At 36.7% G+C, this 18,041-nt stretch overlaps 1 pseudogene; it reads right to left on the reverse strand.

Annotated features, from left to right (window-relative positions):
* Positions 1-4,006: 4,006 nt before the first annotated feature.
* LOC116585812 lies at positions 4,007-5,432 on the reverse strand (annotated as a pseudogene).
* Positions 5,433-18,041: the final 12,609 nt, after the last annotated feature.

Raw genomic sequence — 18,041 nt, forward strand, 5'->3', positions numbered from 1 at the left:
TAAAATTGAGTTGAGTGCAAACTGATATATCCCAGGATTTTCAGGATTCTTCAGTTCCTATGATATCTTGGTCAGGAGGGTCAATCAGAGGCTCACACAAGTAGGGGTATTCCAGGACACTTTATATGGAAGATTCCCTTACTGGGAAGCTGGCTCTAAAATGGATGGCAACTTGGAGGTCTGCAATAGGGGTGTCCTAACAAGCTATCTGAAACCAAAATGGCACTGGTCTAAAGTGTTTAGTGTTGATTTTAATTCCTGTCGTCTTGGCACTGAGACTTGAGCTGTAGTGAGTAATAACCAGGAGTTTCACTGTGTGCACCACCTTATGACCAAATGTGGCATGTCTGGAGCTGGTGAGGTACTACTTTGTAAAGAAGTAGTTTATAAAATAAAGAGTAGTTTATAAAATGTTGGGTTTCTCTACTTAAAGAAAAGAATCATTAAGTGAGTGTGTAAAGTGCAATTTAAAAGAGAATAAAATGAAAGTAATATTAATAGAGAAAACAAGGAAAAACAAGAGGCATTGTTGGAAAGATAAGGAAAAACTGAAATGAAGAATAAAGGCTCTTGGTTAAAATAATAAGATTTCATATATAGAGACCTATATAAGCTTTATTAATGTTGAATGTTAAAAGAACAGAGGAAGAACATTGTCATAGTAAAGGTGTAAAGACAGTTTAAGTTACTTCCATTAAGCGTTAAATAAATAAGAGAAAAATTAAAGGTTAGAGAGACAGTTTTAAAAATAAAGAAAGAACATTTTTTTTAAAAAAGGTATCAAAATAAAAGAAGGATAATTCACAAAGTGAATGCATTGAATTTTTAAATGAAAGGATCCATTTTATTCTCAGAAGAAGGTGTAAACAGGAACCATATAACATGGTGCAACTTTTTTAAATCCATGAGCACAAGAAACAGAGAGTCTCCCTCAATATCATTCAGGGAGAGAATAAACATATATACATAAACATAAAGTTATTGTGAGTTTTAGTGCATGGGTCATCAATGTAGGTAAGGAGGTGGGAAGATGGAGCAAATACCCTTAAATCCAAAGTCAAACTTTAAATTTAAACTCTTTACACAGTTAAAATAATAGTTATGAAGGTAGAATCACTGATATCTGGAAAATAGGTTGCTTTGTTTTGTTTTGTTTTGTTTCTTTATGGCTTTCCAACTTGATTTTTTTCTAGTTATAGGATTTTAGGTTTAAATTTACTTTCTCAATAATAGAGATCAAAAATAATATAATCATCTGAAAAGGTTATTTAACTCAAGCATATAAGATTAGGTTTATAAACCAAAAATAGACTTAGGTGTTTTTAGATTAAAGGAGAAATTTAGGTCTCATCATAAAAATATATTGATAAACAAAATACCTCTTTCACCTCTACTACCAGCTTTTTCCAAGTCATCATGAAGCCTCATTAGTAATGATGACATTCAGGCATTCAGTTCTTATTTCCAGTCAACTTTCTCTACAGTCTTCACTTGTCAGAGAGTGATCAAACTTAAATGTAAGTTGATCATTTCACTACTATACTCAAAATCATCAGTGGTTTTCCTCTCCATGCAGAGTAAAAATTATCAACTTCACATGAAGTGCATTGTCACCTGATCCTGAAGTTATTTTTTGAAGGTAATCATAATCTAGTTTCTTACTTATCTGCTTCCTTGAGTTTGCACTAGCCTCTGAAACCCCCCTGTCAGAACCTCACCATGTTCTTTTCGTGGACCCAATGTTAGTCATACTCTCCCTGGGGCAACACTCTTTGTTGCTCTGTATGTACTCCAATTTTTTTCTAACATTTCTGTCTCTTGGTGAAAGAAAATGAGGTTAGAGATCACCTTTGCACTTCGACTCACTGCATTGCTTTTAATGAAGTGCTGCCAAAAACTAGTTGTAGCATATAGCTAGCACTCCATAAATAATGACTAAAACTCTGAATGCTGAAGTTAGTCACAGTCCTGTCCATAGATGTATAACCAACAAAGAATTAAAAACACAGTCTACCAGAGGGACAAGATGGCAGGGAAGTACGAGGAGGCACCTTTTCAACTTCTACCCCAAAGTGAGCTGATTACCTACCAAAAACTCCAATCACCCATGAAATCAGCCTGAGATCAGAATTATACACATCTGGATCTCTACAGGGTGAGAAGACGCCAGTGGGCAGGTAAAGTGGAATGGGAAAGGCAATCAGATATCAGAAGATAAACAAAAGGGGGAGGGATCCACCAGAGGCGATCAGTTGGAAAGTAATACCCCAATACTAGTGAGAGTGCCCTGCATCTGGGGACCAGCATTAACTTGGAGACTGGTTGAAAGCACTCCAAAAGAGCAGAGGATTGCGGGGGGGGGGGGGGGGAATTGTGTGAATCAGGGCAGCTAGGGACAGGGGCTTAAGGCCCCAGTCCCAGGACAGCCTCCCCTGGTGCTGAGGCAGAGAGAGTGCGGTGGAGAAACCAGTTCTTGGTCCCTAAGCCGCCAGCACGCCTGAGAATGCATGGGGTCCGTTCCCTGTGAGGGGATGGGAGCCAAGCCGGGCGGCAGAACATGCGAGCTGTGCTATAGAGCCTGAGATACTCCCCTGAGAGAGGTATAAAGGCCCAGCCGGTGCTGGGAGTACCTGGTCTTTTCTGGGTCTAAGAGCGCCCGGCTTGCATGCACCAATTTCAGGGGAGGCTGAGGTTCATGCGCGGGTCTCAGGCTCTGAGAACAGGTTGCAGGTCTGAGAGCACCAGGCTGGGCCTTTGCGCACCTCTTTGTGGGGAGAGTTTGGTGCAGGCTCTGAAACAGTGGTGTGTATCAAAGGGCACCCTGCTCTGCCAGGGGCCAAGGGGGAACTTATTTGGGCTCTGCAGCCAGACTGAGGCTTCTCTCTGAGAGGGAGATCAGGGTGCGTTTTGTTTTCCTCTAAAACTACAAAAACCATCAAAAGCGGTCAAAGTGAGGGGAAAAAAGGTGAACAAACATAAAAACAGCCGGAGAACAAAAGCCTGAAAAAAAAAAGTTTCCTCAGAGCCCACCCCCTTGAGGGGGCCGGGAGGACTTAAGTCAGGGAACATCATTGACTGAAAACCCACATGGCAGGCCCCTCCTCCAGAAAACAAACCAAGAAAGAAAAAAAAAAGAGGAAAAAAAAGGACTACAAGAGAACAACCACTACTTCATAGGAAAACTTTTATTTTTCATTCATTCCCACAATTCTGGTTCATTTTTTTATATATAGGTAATTTTTTAACCTAATAACCATCACAGCAAGCTATCCAGTACATCAAATTCCATAATAGCCTTCTAACCTGAACTTTTTGATACATACACCTATGTTTTTCTTTTGCATTTCTATTTTTTGAATTCCTTCTTTTTTTTAAGATTTAGTTTAGTATAGTCTAGTTTATTTCTTTTTATTTTTATCTTCTAATATTCATATAGAGCTAAACTTTAAAGTAATCCCTTTTCCCCAATCAATACTACCCCTATAGGTAAACTAAATTTTTTTTTATCTGAGACAGCATATGGGACTTTATTAAGTCAGATACAGATTTGAGGCAAACAAGAAATGAACTATAAAGGCAAACTACTATCAGCAAATAACCTGAGTGAAAACAGCTCACAGTAAACATGAAGAGAATGCAGTAAGACTACATGTGAATACAGATGATGCTAAATGGGAAAGCAAGAAAAAAGGGAACACAAGGAGGAAAGAAAGGAACAATTTAGAAGCCATCTTAAACACCAGGACAACTTCGTTCTACTGTAAACAGGGGCAGTGCAGTTCTGTACAGCCACACACACCAGTTAAGAACTGAAGCACTGGTTCCAGTGAACAAGATCATGACAATCAGGAGAGACACGAGTCTATCAGAACCCAGCTGCTAGGTCAGCAACATCCACAAGCTAGGACATGAACTTCCTGTAAGCTGTCTCCTGCTACATGACCACACATATACTTAACTCATTTAGTAAGTGAAGAGACACAGTTAAGTACAAAAAAGCAAACCATTTACCACCTACTACATAACTTATATTTATTGAAAGTATCTTGCATTCGTGATGGACGCTTTCTACGTTTTTTCAGACACTTTAAGGTTAAAGGTTAAATTATTTTTTTTACATGCAAGTAGTGTGAAGTTTCCCCCACATGGGATCACTTATTATAAAAAGATGACATACTTCATGGGTTATTTGTCTTTTTTAATCGAAAAACTAACAGACTGACTAGTTACATTTCCCCCCCAAACCACAAATTTAGTAGTAACTGAGTCTCTAGCCAACATATTCAAAGCTGAGAATTAAAAATGCAAAAACAAGTCCTTAGATCCAATTAAGGGAGCCCTGCTACATATAGGCTAATCAATACCAGTGGTACTCCTTGACTCCAGGAAGCTGGAAGACACCCTAAGAATCCAACTCAAAACATTTACCTCAAATAGCCTTTTTCCAGTTTCCAACTCATGAATAAAGATTGTTAATTCTATTTCAGAAAACTTTTTTCAACTTGTTTTATTTACAATGCCAACTTTTAAAATGTCATTAAACTAAAGTTAACTAGACAATGAACTAGGCAGAAATCACTTTACAAAGAGAAGGAAAGCCCAAAATGCCACCTTCTACAGAGAACTCACAGTTCAGGTTTATTTAGAGAAAAAGAAAAAAAAAAAACTTTTGATCGTATTAGAAGAAACTCAGCCATAAGTTTGGAATCTGTAATCAAACTACATATGCAAGGAGGACAATATTCTGCTTAAACAACTGATTTGCTGCTGCCATTTGTCTACTGTTTGTCTAATATTAACAATTATAAACAGAGCAGTGAAACTAGTATTTGGAACAATCATACAGTGTTACAGTGTCAGGAATAACATTTCACTTCTCTTCACACCACTTGTTCTCTTTGCATACCTGGGCTTCCTCTTCATCAGTAAAGTCATTTTTGATATTGAAGGTTTTGCGGATCTCCTCAGGAGTTTTCCCCTTGATTATATTGGCAACAGTCTTGCATGTAACATCAAGCAAACCTTTGATGTCTAAGTAGGTCGGAGCCAGAATAAGTTCAAATAGTGTTCCTTGGTCAATTTTCAGGAATTCTTGGTCCCAAACTGGGATATCATCTGTCCGCTATTCTTTGTTCTCATCATCCTCAGGAGGAGGGGGGTCATCCTTGTGGTGGGTGCACCACTGAATGACATTTTTTAATATTGCTGCATTAACATTTGGTAGAGGAACTGGATCATCATCTCCTTCATCGTCCATTCCCAAATCTTCCAACATGGTCTTAATAGTCACAGACTGTTTGGCGATTTCAACATCAACTTCAAATATCTCTCCATCGGAACTCTGCAACTTAATTGAAGGCATGGTGCTTGGTCTCAGGCCGACTGCGGGTCAGAGGCTAACAAAAACACAGCAGCCTCCAGGACGTGGGGAGAAAAGCGGAGAACAAGGCCACTCGGTAAACTAATTTTTAATCCCTCTTTATCTTAGGAAAGTTGAGTCCTTTAACAAAATATCAAGATACATCCAGGAAGAATCAAAATAACCTTCCTCGCACACATTGAGAATTTATAACCACTCTCCCATCTTTTTCTCCAACAAATGTTTCTGTGTTTTTGTGTTTGTCCTGATAGTATATAAATCTTACACTTGGGGTTCTTTTTGATGAGGTTGTTCCTTTATTTGAATATATATATATATTTATCTTGCCATATACTTTTATCATCTTTTTGTTTGTCTGTTTTGGTTTGCTAACATCATAAATCCTACATTGGGGCCCATTAGGGCTGAACCTTCTCTTTCATCTTCCCTTTCTTTCCTGTATTTCTCTATATTTCTTTTTTTCTTTTCCTTTTCTTTTGTCTCTCATTGGGGTGGGGAATCCTGATTGCACAGAAGTGTTCCAGGGTGCACTTTGACTGCACCACGGTTACAACATCCAACTACATCTGTTCAGTCATCTCTCACAAAAATGCCCAACAGAAAATGCCCAACAGAAAAAAATACAGAGGATGGACCTTCTGAAACAGAGCTAACAGATATCAATATAGACAATATGTCAGAAAGAGAATTCAGGCTAACAATTATTCAGGGAAGAGCTAGGTTGGAGAAAGCCATGGATGACCAAACAGAATTTATTAGAGTCGAGCTGAAAGCAAACAGACAGGATGTGCACAATGTTAGGGCGGAGCTTAAAGCTACCAGGGAGGAGGTTGACATTGCTCTCAATGAGTTCCAATCTAATCAAAACTTTCTCAAAGATAGGGTAACTGAGACAGAAGATAGAATTAGTGATCTGGAGGACAAACAGATAGAGAGAAAGGATGAGGAGGAAGCTTGAAAAAAAAACAGATTAGAAACCACGAAAACAGAATCAGGGAAATAAATGATGCCATGAAACGTTCCAATGTCAGAATTATTGGAATCCCTAAAGGGAAGGAGAAAGAAAGAAGTCTAGAAGATATAGTGGAGCATGTCCTTCATGAAAATTTTCCCAATCTCACGAATGGAACCAGTGTTCATGTACTAGAGGCTGAACGGTCTCCACCCAAGATTATACATTCCAAAAAAACATCACAACAACTGATAGTCAAATTGAGGAATCATAATTGTAGATATAATCTCTTGAAAGTCACCAGGGCAAAGAGGCTCATTACTTATAGAAGAAAGCCCATCAGAATAGCATCAGACCTGTCCATAGAAACCTGGAAAGACAGAAAGGCTGGCAAGATATATTCAGGGCACTAAATGAGAAGAACATGCAGCCAAGAATACTTTATCCAGCAAGACTGACATTCAAAATGGATAGAGAGATAAAGAGTTTTCAAGACCGGCAAGGCTTAAAAGACTATGCAACCACCAAGCCGACACTGAAAAAAATATTAAGGGGTGTTCTATAAAAGAGGAAAATCCTAAGAATAACATTGAACAGAAATATAGAGAAAATATACAGAAAAAAAGACTTCAAAGATAACTCAATGTCAATAAAAATGTATCTATCAATAATCACTCTCAACGTGAATGGCCTAAATGCACCCATAAAATGGCACAGGGTTGCAGATTGGATAAAATGACAGGACCCATCCATATGTTGTCTACAAGAGACCAATTTTGAACCTAAAGGAACACCCAGTCTGAAAGTGAAGGGAAGGAGAAGCATTTTTCATGCCAATGGGCCTCAAAAGAAGGCTGGAGTAGCGATTCTTATATCATATAAATTAGACGTTAAACTAAAGACTGTAGTCAGAGATACAGAAGGACACTACATTATCCTTAAAGGAATTATCCACCAAGATGATCTAACAATTGTAAATATCTATGCCCCCAATATGGGAGCAGCCAATTACTTAAGAAAACTGTTAATCAAGATAAAGAGTCATATTGATATGAGTACACAAATTGTAGGAGATCTTAACATGCCTCTCTCAGAAACAGACAGATCATCAAAGCAGAAAATCAATAAAGAAACAAGAGCATTGAATGACACATTGGACCAGATGGACCTCATAGATATATAGAGAACAATCCACCCTAAAACAACAGAATACTCATTCTTCTCAAGTGCACATGGAAACTTCTCAAGAATAGACCAAATAATGGGTCACAAATCAGGAGTCAACTGATACCCAAAGACTGAGAATATTCCCTGCATATTCTCAGATCACAATGCTTTGAAACTGGAACTTAATCCCAAGGAAAAGTTCAGAAGGAACTCAAACACCTGGAAGCTAAAGACCACCTTGCTTAAGAATGCTTGGATCAACCAGGAGATCAAAGAAGAACTGAAGCAATTCATGGAAACCAATGAGAATGAAGAAATTTCAGTCCAAAACCTATGGGATACAGCAAAGGTGATCCTAAGGGGGAAATACATAGCCATCCAAGCCAATCTCAAAAAAATTGAAAAATCCAGAACACAGCAGCTGTCTCTACACCTTAAAGAACTGGATATTCAACAACAAATCAAACCAACTCCACACATAAGAAGTGAAATCATCAAGATTAGAGCTGAGTTCAATGAGGTAGAAACCAAAGATACAGCAGAATGTATCAATGAAACTAGAACTTGGTTTTTTGAAAGAATCAATAAGATCGATATGCCACTGGCCGCACTAATCCAAAAGAAAAGAGGGAAAGCCCGAATTCATAAAATTATGAATGAAAAGAGAGAGAGATCACAACTAACACCAAGGAAGTAAAAACAATGATCAGAAGTTATTATCAACTGTTTTCTGCCAATAAGCTAGCAACCTTGATGAAAACGATGCATTCCTGGAAAACTATAAACTCCCAAAATTGAACCAGGAAGATATCAACAACGTGAATAGACTGATATCTAGTAACGAGATTGAAGCAGTGATCAAAACCTCCCAAAAAACAAAAGCCCAGTACCTGAAGGATTCCCTGGGGAATTCTACCAAACCTTCAAGGGAGAAATAACACCTATTCTCCTGAAGTTGTTTCAAAAAATTGAAGCAAAAGGAAAACTTCCTACTCTTTCTATGAAGCCAGCATTACCCTGATCCCCAAACTGGGAAAGACTCTACAAAAAAGGAGAATTTCAGACCAATATCACTGATGAATATGGATGCTAAGATTCTCAACAAGATCCTAGCCAACAGGATCCAATAGTACTTTAAAAATATTATCCACCATGACCAGGTGTTATTCATCCCTAGGCTACAAGGATGCTTCAACATTCGCAAATCAATCAATGTGATACAACAAATTAATATGAGAAGAGAGAAGAACCACACGGTCCTCTCAATTGATGCAGAAAAAATATTTGACAAAATCCAGCATCCGTTCTGATTAAAATGCTTCAAAGTATAGGGATAGAGGGAACATTCCTGAACCTCATCAAATCTATCTATGAAAGACCCACTGCAAATATCATCCTCAATGGGAAAAAGCTTGCAGCCTTCTCGATGAGATCAGGAACAAGACACGGGTGCCCACTTTCACCACACTGGTTCAACATAGTATTAGAAGTCCTAGCAACAGCAATAAGACAACAAAGAGAAATAGAAGGTATCCAAAATGGCAATTAAGAAGTCAAACTCTCTCTTTACAGATGACATTATTCTTTATATGAAAAACCCAAAAGACTCCACCCCCAAACTACTAGAACACATACAGCAATTCAGCAACGTGGCAGGATACAAAATCAATGTACAGAAATCAGTGGCTTTCTTATACACTACCAATGAAAATACAGAAAGGGAAATTAGAGAATTGATTCCATTTACTAGTGCACCAAGAACCATAAGATACCTGGGAATAAACCTAACCAAAGAGGTAAAGGATCTGTACTCGAGGAACTACAGAACACTCATGAAGGAAATTGAAGAAGACACAAAAAGATGGAACACCATTCCATGCTCATGGATCGGAAAAATAAACATTGTTAAAATGTCTATACTGCATAGAGCAATCTACATTATTAATGCCATTCCAGTCACAATTCCACCAGTATTGTTCAAAAAGCTGGAGCAAATAATCCAGAAATTTGTATGCAATCAGAAGAGACCCCGAATCACTAAGGAAATGTTGAAAAACAAAAATAAAGCTGGGGGCATCACGTTACCTCATTACAAGCTTTAGTACAAAGCTGTGGTCACCAAGACAGAATGCTACGGGCATAGAAACAGACACGTAGACCAGTGGAACAGAGTAGAGAGCCCAGATATGGACCCTCAATTCTATGGTCAATTAATCTTTCACAAAACAGGAAAAAATATTCAGTGGAAAAAAAAAAACAATCTCTTCAATAAATGGTGCTGGGAAAACTGGACAGCTATATGTAGAAGAATGAAACTCGACCATTCTCTTACGCGTACACAAATATAAACTCAAAATGGATAAAATACCTCAACGTGAGACAGGAATCCATCAGAATCCTAGAGGAGAACATAGGCAGTAGTCTCTTCTATATCAGCCACAGCAACTTCTTTCAAGATATGACTCCAAAGGCAAAGGAAACAAAAGCGAAGATGAAATTTGGGGACTTCATCAAAATCAAAAGCTTCTGCAAAGCAAAGGAAACAGTCAGAAAAACAGAGGAAACCCATGGAATGAGAGAAGATATTTACAAATGACAGTACAGACAAAAGGTTGATATCCAGGATCTATAATGAACTCCTCAAACTCAACACACACAAAACAGGCAATCATATAAAAAAATGGGCAAGAAGATATGAAAAGACACTTTTCCAATGAAGACATACAAATGGCTATCAGACACATGAAAAAATGTTCATCATCACTAGCCCCCAGGGAGATTCAAATTAAAAGCACCTTACACCAGTTAGAATGGCCAAAATTAACAAGACAGGAAACATCATGTGTTGGAGGTGATGTGGAGAAAGGGGAACCCTCTTCCACTGTTGGTGGGAATGCAGGTTGGTGCGGCCATGTTGGAGAACAGTGTGGAGATTCCTCAAGAAATTAAAAATAGATCTTCGCTTTAACCCTGCAATTGCACTCCTGGGTATTTACCCCAAAGATACAGATGTGGTGAAAAGAAGGGCCATCTGTACCCCAATGTTTATAGCAGCAATGACCATGGTCGTCAAACTGTGGAAAGAACCAAGATGCCCTTCAACGGATGAATGGATAAGGAAGATGTGGTCCATATACACTATGGAGTATTATGCCTCCATCAGAAAGGATGTAGCAACATGGACAGGAGTGATAGAGATATGCTGAGTGAAATAAGTCAAGCAGAGAGAGTCAATTATTATATGTTTTCACTTATTTGTGGAGCATAACAAATAGCATGCAGGACATGGGGAGTTAGAGAGGAGAGGGTTATTGGGGTTAATTGAAAGGAGAGTTGAGTCATGAGAGACTATGGACTCTGAAAAACAATCTGAGGGGTTTGATGTGGCCAGGGTGGTGGGAGGTTGGGGTATCAGGTGGTTGGTGTTATAGAGGGCACGGATTGCATGGAGCACTGGGTGTGGTGCAAAAATAATGAATACTGTTATGCTGAAAATAAAAAAATAAATCATAAATAAATAAATAAATAAATAAAATATAAAAGTATAGGTAGCATTCTTTATATCAAACAAATAGATTTTAAATCAAAGATTGTAATAAGAGATGAAAAGGAACACTATATCATGCTTAAAGTGTTTATCCAACAAAAAGATCTAACCATTATAGATATTTATGTTCCTACCTTGGAATCAGGCCATTATATAAACCAAGTAACAACAAAAATAAGAAACACATTGATAATAATACAATAATTGTTGAGGAATTCAATACCCCTGTCTTAGCAATGGTCAGATCGTTTAAGCAGAAAATGAACAAGGAAACAAGGACTTTTTTAAATTATTTGATAGACAGAGATCACAAGTAGGCAGAGAGGTAGGCAGAGAGTGAGGAAGGGAAGCAGGCTCTCTGCCAAGCAGAGAGCTTGACATGGGGCTCGATCCCAGAACACTAAGATCATGACCTGAGCCAAAGGCAGATGCTTTAACACACTGAGCCACCCAGGCGCCACAAACAAGGACTTTGAATGACAAACTGACCGGATGGAGATAGATATATATATATATATATATATATATATATATATATAGAGAGAGAGAGAGAGAGAGAGAGAGAGAGAGAGAGAGCATTCCATCCTAAAGTGATAGGATGCACATTCTTCTTGTGTACACATTAAACATTCTCCAGAATAGATCTCATACAGAGTCATAAATCAGGACTCAACAGATACTGGGATCATTCCCTGCTTTTTTTTGAGACCACAAATCTTTGAAACTTGAACTCAATCACAAGAGGAAATTTGGAAGGAACTCAAACTCTTGAATGTTAAAGTTCATCATACTAAAGAATGAATTGGTCAACCAAAAAATTAGGGAACAGTTTTTAAAAATCATGGAAACAAATGCAAATGAAAGCTCAACTGTTTAAAACTTTAAAGATGCAGCAAAGGATGTCCTAAGAGGGAAGAACATAGAAATACCACTTTTCTCAAGAAAGCAGAAAAATCTCAAATACACAAGCTACACTCACTTATAAAGGAACTGAGAAAGAATAGCAAATGAAGACTAAACAAAGAAGGTTACAAGAAATAATAAAGATCAGAGCAGAAATTAATGAAATAGAAATCAAAGAACAGTGGAATAGTCAATGAAACTAGAATTTGGTTCATTGAAAAATTAGAAAGATTGATAAATGCATAGCCAAATTTATCAAAAAGAAAAAAGAAATGACACAAATTAATGAAATGCTGAATGAAAAAGGAGAGATCACAACCAACACCAAGGAAATACAAACGATTCTAAGAATAAATTATAAACAACTCTATGCCAACAAATTAGGCAATGAGGAGAAAATGAATGCATTCCAATAAATGTATAAACTGCCAAAACCAAAACAAGAAGAACAGACCCATAACCAGCCAGGAAATTGAAGGGATTATCGAAAATCCCCCAATAAACAAAAGCCCAGAGCCAGATGCCTTCCCAGAAGAATTCTACCAAATATATATTTGGTAGAATTCTATATATTCTACCTATATATTTTACCTATATATTCTATCTCTCTATCTATCTATATATAAAGATTTTATTTATTTATTTATTTATTTATTTATTTTATTTATTTCAGAGATCACAAGTAGGCAGAGAGGCAAACAGAGAGAGAGGTGGAAGCAGGCTCCCTGCTGAGCAGAGAGTCTGATGTGGGGCTCAATCTCAGGATCCTGAGATCATGACCTGAGCTGAAGGCAGAGGCTTTAACCCACTGAGCCACCCAGGTGCCCCTCTACTAAATATTTAAGAAGAAAAAATACCTAAATTCTGAAACTGTTTCAAAAATATTAATGAAAAGAATAGTCTCAAACTTAAGCTCAACATTACCTTGAGCTTAAAACTATCATCCCCACCAAAAGGGATAATTTTAGTCCAATAACTCTGATGAACATGGATGTCAAAATTCTCAACAAGACACAAGACAATAGGACCCAACACTACATTAAAGCCATTAAAACTATTATTCGTCATGGTAAACTGGGATTTATTCCTAGGCTACAAGGGTGGTTCAACAGTTGCAAATAATTCAATGTGATACACCACATTAATTAAAAAATAGCAAGAAATATATGATAATCTCAATTGATAAAGAAAACGCATTTGACAAAATACAGCACCCCTTCTTGATTGAAATCCTGCACACTGTGGTGATATAGGGAACATATCTCAATATCATAAAAGCTATCTATGAAAAGCTAACAGTATTATTCAAAATAGGGATCAACTGAGAGCTTTTCCCTTAATATCAGGAATACAGCAGAGATGTCCACTCTACCACTATTGTTCAGCATTGTACTGGAAGTCCTAGTCTCAGCAGTCAGACAAAAGGAAGAAATAGAAGTCATTCAAATTGGCAAAGAAGAATTCAAATTATTACTCTCAGTGGCTGGCACAATACTTTATGTGTAAAACCCAAGATACTCAACCCCAAAATTGCTAGAACCCATACAGCAATTAAGTGACATATCAAGATACAAAGTCAATTCACAGAAATCAGTTGCATTTTTATAGGTTAACAGTGAGACAGAAGAAAGATAAATTAAGAAACCTCTCCCACTTACAATAGCTCCCAAAACCATAAGATACCTAGGAATAAATCTAACCGAAGAGGTAAAGTATCTGTATTCTAAAAACTAAAAAAAACTTGTGAAAAAAATTGAGGAGAACAAAAAGAAATTTTAAAAAAATGCATGCTCATGGACTGGAAGAATAAGTATTGTTAAAATGTCTGTGCTGCCCAGAAATCTACATGCTCAATCAAAATACCACTGATATTTTTCACAGAGCTGGCACAAGTAATCCTAAAATTTGTATGGAACCAGAGAAGTCCCTGAATAGCCAAAGGAATGTTGAAAAGAAAACCAAAGCTGGTTTGAAGTCCAAAACACTGGACTTCAAATTATATTATAAAGCTATAATCATAAAGACAGTATGGTACTGGCACAAAAATAGACATAGAGAACCTTGAAATGGACCCTCATCTCTATGGCCAACAGATCTTTGACAAAGCAGGAAAGAATACCCAAAGGAAAAAGGACAGTCTCTTCAATAAATTGTGCTGGAAATATTGGACAGCCACGTGAAGAATGAAATTGGACTGTTTTCTTATACCATACACAAAAATAAACTCAAAACGAATAAAAGACCTAAATGTGAGAAAGGAATCCATAAAAATCCTAGAGGAGAACACAGGCAGCAACCTCTTGGACCTCAGCCAAACCAACTTCTTGCTAGGCACATCTGGAAAGGCAAGGAAAACAAAAGCAAACAAAAACAAACAAACAAACAAACAAACAAACAAACAAAAAACTATTGGAACCTGTACAGCAAAGGAAAGACTAGCCAAAACAGGCAACCTATGGAATGGAAGATACTTGCAAATAACATATCTAATTAAGGACTAGTATCCAATATCTATAAGGAACTTATCAAATTTAACACACACACACACAAAATATTCCAGTCAAAAAGTGGGAAGAAGGCATAAAGAGACACTTCTCCAAAGCAGATATACAAGTGTCTCACAGACCCATGAAAAACTGCTCCATATCACTTGTCATCAGGGAAATAAAAATCAGAATCACAGCAATATAACACCTCACAGCCATCAGAATGGCTAAAATAAATCATGAAACAGCAAATCTTGGACAGGATGTTGAAAAGGGGGGAACCCTCTTAAACATTTGGTGGGAATCAAGCTGGTGCAGCCACTCTGGACAAGATTTTGAAGGTTCCTCAAGAAGCTAAAAATAAAACCAACCTATGACCCAGAAATTGCACTATTAGGTATTTATCCCAAAGATACAAATGTAGTGATCAAAAGGGGCACTTGAACCCCAATGTTATAGCAGCAATGTCCACTATAACTCGGAAAGAACTGAGATGTCCATTGACAGATGAATGAGTAAAGAATATATGATATAGATATATGGAATGGAATATGACTCAGCCATCAAAAATAATAAAATTTGCCATTTTCGTTGACAAGGATGGAACTGGAAAGTATTATGCTAAGTGAAATAAATCACAGAAAGATTGGTTTCACTCCTATGTGGAATATAAGAATATAATATAATATAAGAATAAAAAAATATAAGAATATAATATATAATATAAGAAGAAGCACAGAGATCATATGGGAAGAGAGGGAAAACTTAATGGGAAGAAATCAGAGAGGGGGAAAAACTATGAAAGACTCTTAACTACAGGATACAACCTGAAGGTTGTTGGAGGGGAGATGAATGTGTAGATGTGGTAATTCTGTGATGGACATTAAGGAGGGCTCGTGATGTGAGGAACCCTAGGTGTTATGGATTACTGATGAATTACTCAACTCTACATTTGAAAATATGAATGCACTGTATGTTGGCTAATTGAATTTACATTTTAAAAGACAATTAAATAGTTTAAGTATGGTTAAGTAGCAATCAATTAAACTAAATTTTAGGGTACCTGGGTGGCTCAATCCGTTAAGCATTTGCCTTTGGCTCAGGTAATAATCTCAGAGTTCTGGGATCAAGTCCCACATTGGGCTCTCAGCTCAGCAAAGAGTGCTCCTCCCTCTGATCTTCCCCCGTTTTGTGCTCTCTATATCTATCACTCTCTCTCTGAAATAAATAAATAAAATCAGATACAGATTTAGTGAAAAGAAGGGCCATTTGTACCCTAATGTTAATAGCAGCAATGGCCATGGTCGCCAAACTGTGAAAAGAACCAAGATGCCCTTCAACGGATGAATGGATAAGGAAGATGTGGTCCATATACATTATGGAGTATTATGCCTGCATCAGAAAGGATGAATACCCAACTTTTGTAGCAACATGGACAGGATTGGAAGAGATTATGCTGAGTGAAATATGTCAGGCAGAGAGAGTCAATTATCATATGGTTTCACTTATTTGTGGAGCATAACAAATAACATGGAGGACATGGGGAGATGGAGAGGAGAAGGTAGTTGAGGGATATTGGAAGGGGATGTGAACCATGAGAGACTATGGACTCTGAAAAACAACCTGAATGTTTTGAAGGGGTGGGTGGTGGGAGGTTGAGGGAACCAGGTGGTGGGTATTAGGGAGGGCATGTATTGCATGGAGCACTGGGTGTTGTGCAAAAACAATAAATACTGTTACACTGAAAAGAAATAAAAAAAAAACTAAAAAATAATAAAAATAATGAAATCGTTCTCTTTGTTATTATGGGGATGGAGGTAGAATATATTATCTTAAGTGAAATAAGTCAGTTAGAGAAATACAAATACCATATAAATTCACTCTTATGTAGAATTTAACAAACAAGGGAGATCAACACAGGGAAGAGGGGAAGAAAATATATGGTGCCAAACATAAGAGACTTTTAACTATAGAGAACCAAGTGAAGGTTGTTGGAAGGGAAGAGAAAAGGGGTGAGCTAAAAGGGTGATTGAACTTAAAGTGGGCATTGGTTGAGATGAACACAGAGTGTTATGTATAAGTGATGAATCACTAAATTCTACTCCTGAAACCAATATATCACTATTTGTTTACTGTCTAGAATTTAAATAAAAAACCTAAAAAAATAGATCTGCTTTGTTGGCTTGATTTAAATAAGAATATATGATTTATAAAAATCAAACAACAAATGGAAGAAATATCATTTGAAGAAAAATCAATTTATCATATAACTTTCTATTTTTTAACACATGTATGCTCTCAATCTAGGATAGAAATTTGATAATAAACAAATGATCAGCTTACAAAATACAGATGATCCCAATTTTATAAAAATAAAAATTTTGTTTTTATGTAGAATAAAAGGTACTTATAAGACCTTTTTAAAGACCTTTTAAAGACCTTTATAAAACCTTTAAAAAAATGTTCAGGAGCGCCTGGGTGTCTCAGTCATTAATGTCTGCCTTCACCTCCGGTCATGTTCTCAGGGTTGCAGGGTCAAGCCCCACATGGGCTCCTTGCTCAGTAGGAAGTCATTTCCCCCAGTTTAGTTATTTTTAAAAAGGTCATATATATATATATATATATATATATATATATATATATACACACACACACACACACATATATATGTGTATATATATGTGTGTATATACATACAAACGTTATATATGTATACAAATGTATACAAAATGTATACAAATATATGCAAAAAATGTTATATATAACCTTTAAATGTTATATATGTATATTATACATATATATTATATACATATTGCAAATATGTATACATACATACATACATTATAATTTAAAACTTACATTAGAACTTATGTCATTACTGCACAGATTCATCACAGGTCATTTCTTGTTTTTCTTTTTGCCTGCAATAAAGACATCGAAATTCAGACATAATCATCTGAGGTGGTGAACGTTGGAGGATGAATAATTCAAAGAAAGAAAGAAGAGGACTGACGGAGGGCAGTAAAGCAATATATATATATATATATATATATATATATATATATATATATAAAACCTTTAAAGGTTATATATAACCTTTTTTGTATACACACACACACACACATATATACACAAACACACACACATATAATTTTGAAAACACATTCTGCTTGTAAGTCCTGGATATATTTCCATTAAATGATCTTGAAAGAAGAGGAGGGATAAGAAGAAAGAGAATAAGAATAAGAATAAGAATAAGAATAAGAATAAGAATAAGAATAAGAATAAGAAGAAGAAGAAGAAGAAGAAGAAGAAGAAGAACAGGAACAAGAACAAGAGGAAGAACAAGATAAAGAAGGAGGAGGAGGAGGACGAGAAAGAGGATGAGAAGGAGGAGAAAAAGAAGAGGTCAAAGGAGAAGGGGGAGAAGAAGGAGGAAGAGCAGGAGGAGGGGAGAAGAAGAAGGAGGAGGGGGAGAAGTAGAAGAATGGGAAGAGGAAGAGAAAGAAAGGAGAAAGAGAAGGAGGAAAATAAAAGAAATTGTGTTTTTATGTAGAATAAAAGGTACTTATAAGACCTTTTTAAAGACCTTTTAAAGACCTTTAT

Source organism: Mustela erminea, chromosome 3 (assembly GCF_009829155.1).
Source record: "Mustela erminea isolate mMusErm1 chromosome 3, mMusErm1.Pri, whole genome shotgun sequence".
NCBI classification, from domain to species: Eukaryota; Metazoa; Chordata; class Mammalia; order Carnivora; family Mustelidae; genus Mustela; species Mustela erminea.